Genomic DNA, 4493 nt, shown 5'->3' with positions numbered 1-4493 from the left:
TGGAGAAAGCGTGGAGTTTTCAATGTCTTCCAGTGGCGTGATTGACAGTGCCAAATGCTCTGGTCGAGTCCAACGATACTAGAATAATCCTCTTACAGGGTGGTGTTTAATTAAGGTCATTTATTAGCTGGACGTTTTTACTGAAACCATGTTTATAGCTGTGAAATGTATCCACTACTAAGAAAAGGAGTGTTATCAGACTCCATTTGGTCGAAGGGTTGCCCCAATTAGCAGTGAGATCACTATTCCAAATTTTCCACAAGTTTATGAATGTGTAAAGCGATTTTTTATTTTCAGATAAAATAACATCAGTTCTAATATTGGAGTAGCCACCGTGTCAATATGAATAATTTGAGGACAGGTAGAAGCCTCAATACAAAGTTATTTAACTTATTTGTAATAATTTTTTACTTGCACAATGTTCCTATAGAGTATAATAGTTTTGTTCACCTAACGGTTGTACGTATCACCTAAAACTAAGCGAGATAGATATAGGGTTATATATATATGTATATATAAATGATCAAGATGACGAGTCGAGTTGAAATGTGCTTGATACTTAATATAAAGTTTTGCTAACACCTGAATGAATATAACGGTCTTTGATCTATGCAAGACTATAAAATGTTTGTTTACATCCGAATTTAGTTCTTCCTTATTTCTTTTCTTTATTTTTAAGAATTAAACATCAGTGTTTTGTATGATGGATGCGAGTAATAAAATTAATACTTCACTACTTTGTCATGATTTAGGAATTCTAATATTATTAATATTAAAAAAATATATAATATAAGAAGTCCAATAGGTTCCATTTAGAATGTAGATATATTTTTTAATAATTTACGAATAAAAATGTTTTAACATATAATTTCTTTTTTTCCCCTTCACTCTCTCGTTCTTTGCAACCTCCAGGGGCTTTGGCAAACAAGGATTTCAATGTCAAGGTGAGTTCAAAACATTTATTGCAAAATTTTCTACCTCAACGACTGCCAGAAGTCGTGTCGAGGGCAGTGCAAATAGCAAGAAAAAAACGCAAAGCACATATAAAGTTATACAAGTAAAGTAGTTAGTACCAGTATTGGCTTGGAAGCATATCACTAAAACTTTTCCAAAATTATCACTGACAGTCTAAGCAATACATGCTTAGTACGAGATTGTCCTATAAGCTACTTATGGTTAGCGTTATAGCTTAGAAATATACAAATACATACATACTAGACGCAGTAACTTTCTTAACTATACATACACATACATACGTACACAACAAACATATGCACACACGTAGCGTAAGTAGTTCCTTGTGCCAGTTTAGGACTTGTCACAGCAGCAACGAACTGACTTCGTTTTACAAACGCTTGTGGCACAACTTTTGTCCACATTTTAACATCGGCGAAGAACAGGAAGCAAATCGACATTTTCAACTTTCTGAGCATCACTAACTTTTTATGTCCTTTAACTGTACATATCTTATTGTTATCATTCTTCTTCTCTGCTCTCATTTACAGTTTGTTCGTATGTGGTGCACAAGCGCTGTCACGAATATGTGACGTTCATATGCCCGGGCAAGGATAAGGGAATCGATTCCGTAAGTGTTTCTGAAACGAAAAAAAAAGAAAAATAAATAAACTTAATTTAATGAAATAACTTGCACTTTTATATAAGAATATTGAAATATAATATAAAAGAATGCGCAAATTATTTTATTTCCTTAATTACCTTCCACAGCTTATATAACAGAAATATTATTTTTTAACAAACAACTTAAATAATTTAATTATCAACCATGACAAGATTAATTTCATTAATTAAATTCTCAATTAATATGATAGTTTTTAAAGATATTTCAAACAACTTTTTAATCTTTTCAATATAATAAAAATATATAATTTTATCCATTAAAACATTTTATTAAAACCTCGACTATTTATTGAACAAAAATTTGATAACTTAAATTCAGTATTTTTATCATAATTTATAAATTTTCTTGAGCGATACCTTATTAGGTATAAGGTTTTCATCAGAAAAAAGTTAACATATACATTCAAATTTTTTTATAAGAAAAACAAACAAGCTTATTTCCAATACTTTTCTTTTACATTGTTTACATTTATTTAAAGAATATTCTTTTTACCAACAATATAAATCTTCCTTTCATTATTTTTCTATGCCTCTCATTAACATCAAAACTTCTAATACTAAAGAACTAAATATATATTTAAAAATATTTCATAGTTTAAAAGATTTTCTTATAAAATATTTAATAAGCCAATTTCAAAAATTTTATCAGGAAAAAAAATTTTAATAATATTAAAAATTGTATCAAAAAAATTAAAAAACATTTAAAATTTTTAAAAATTTTAAAAATAATAAATAAAATTTTCTATTAAAAATAATATGTTTTAAATAACAATTTTTCTTTAATTAAGATTACTTTATACAAAATATAGTAAACTTATTTTAAAAATTTTTAATAAAAAAAAATTAAAATTTAATAAAATTTTTAAAACAAAAAAATTTAACTTAAAGTAACATGACCTTAGACGATAATTTTTTGATTAAAAATACATTTTTATGCTTATAAAATTTATTCTAATTATAATTATTTGAAAACTGCAAAGATAATGTTTTCATTTCAATTTGTTATTATTATTTTTTTTATTGATTGTGGATTTATTTTCCATTTAAACTGCCGATGATTGTTTTAAAAATATTATTAAAAAATTTTTATTAAAAAAATTTAAAATTAAAAAAAAATTGTTTTGATAGCGGTAATATTAATCTCTTAGATTTTAGATTTTTCATAATGGTCAACTTTCATTTATTTTATTTACTCATGACATAAATAAAGTCATTTCATGCTATCATAATGTTTACCCTATAGCGAAAATAATGAACTATAAATTAAGTGGATGATACATAAACTATACTCTTATCATAACTAGTAGTCATAAAAACTGTATTTAGATAATAAAGAAATAACATTAGTTACGCATTTTCTGCATGCGCTGCGTTTGAAATAGGATATAATTCACCTACACATGCACTGATACATGCATGCACATAGCGTGAAATATACAAATACACTCTAAGTAAATATATGTCATAGATTACAAATTTTCAAACACAAAACTGAAAATTTTCGCAGGCGAATGGTACTATTTGAACATACACTCTTTCTTAGTTTATTCCACTTTAAAATACTGAAAACACATTTTTTCCCATAACTACTTTCCAACTAGTCCAAAAAAGTAAGACACTGCACACTCTTTTCGCTTACTTCACGCTCTCAATCAATAAACATTCTTTTACACTCACTTACTGGCTGAGCAGAATATTTTCACTCTCTCTTTTTCTCTCTGATACTAGAATTACCTACATAAATATCACTCCCCTTGAAAATTTTAAGGGCATACAGGCCTTCTTAATGCTGTCACTTTCACACTTATAAAACAACAAAAACCGCAAACCGCTGTGCGTTTTTATAGAACTGTCAAACTGCCAACACGCACACAAATACTTTTTCACCCACTTGTCAAGTGCAGCACATGTGACGCGCCAGCTGCAAGCAAACATAAAATGGAATATAAACGCAGCGTAAAACTTAACCAGTGCATTTTTGTTTTTTTGTTTTTCTAACAGTTTCAGTTTTCTACGTACAAGCTGATATTAAAAAAAAGTTTTAGAACTTATTTCATTTACAGAGAAGTTAATAATTTGATAACTTATAATGCATAAAAAATATAATTATAATTTACAAAAAACAAATCAGAAAAAAAAGAATAGAAGAAAAAAATAGCTTTTTGTAGTTAATTGCTATTACCAGTCACAGCTGAAGTTTTTAAGGATTAAATTACTTAATTTATTATTATTCAATTTTACAAAAAATCGCATCGTCGACAGCACTAAAAAGGTCATCCGATGCTGTAGTGAATCCGGCCTAATACGTGGATGAAACCCAAAAAAATCTCAACCAGAAGAAATCGTTCATGCAACGACCTAAAAAAACCTTCACAACATGGTGGTGTTTAAACAGAAAAGTTCATCCGAACTCCTGGTTATTTTTATACCGGCAAAATCTGAAAAGATGATAAAATAACGCTCAATTTTAACATTAAAATATATTTTTTTAAAGTACTTGATTATGACATTATTTTCACGAAGAAAATAATATAAAATTGCATTTAAAATTTTAGGTTAGAATTCTTTTTCTTCTTTTATGACGTTGACACCGCCAGTCGTTATTCATTTTCGCTATTTGGCGCCAATTGGATGTTCCAAGTGTAAACAGATCCTTCTCCACCTGATCTTTCAAAAGGAGTGGAGTTCTTCTTCTTCTTTTGCTTCCCCCGTCGGGTACTGCGTCGAATACTCTCAGAGCTAGAGTGTTTTCATCCATCCGGACAACATGATCTAGCCAGCGTAGCTACTGTCCTTTAATTCGCTGAACTATGTCAATGTCGACCGTATATCTCGTACAGCTCATCGTTGCATCG

At 28.6% G+C, this 4493-nt stretch overlaps 1 long non-coding RNA gene across 1 annotated transcript; it reads left to right on the top strand.

The window, feature by feature from the left end:
* Positions 1–911: 911 nt before the first annotated feature.
* Positions 912–3670, top strand: LOC126767156 (uncharacterized). The gene is made up of 3 exons (XR_007669019.1): positions 912–944; positions 1506–1585; positions 3367–3670. It is a non-coding gene; the product is annotated as an uncharacterized LOC126767156 (long non-coding RNA).
* The last annotated feature ends 823 nt before the right edge of the window (positions 3671–4493 follow it).

This window comes from Bactrocera neohumeralis, unplaced genomic scaffold, assembly GCF_024586455.1.
Source record: "Bactrocera neohumeralis isolate Rockhampton unplaced genomic scaffold, APGP_CSIRO_Bneo_wtdbg2-racon-allhic-juicebox.fasta_v2 ctg4391, whole genome shotgun sequence".
In the NCBI taxonomy this organism is placed as follows: Eukaryota; Metazoa; Arthropoda; class Insecta; order Diptera; family Tephritidae; genus Bactrocera; species Bactrocera neohumeralis.
This window is presented reverse-complemented; position numbering and strand designations above follow the sequence as displayed.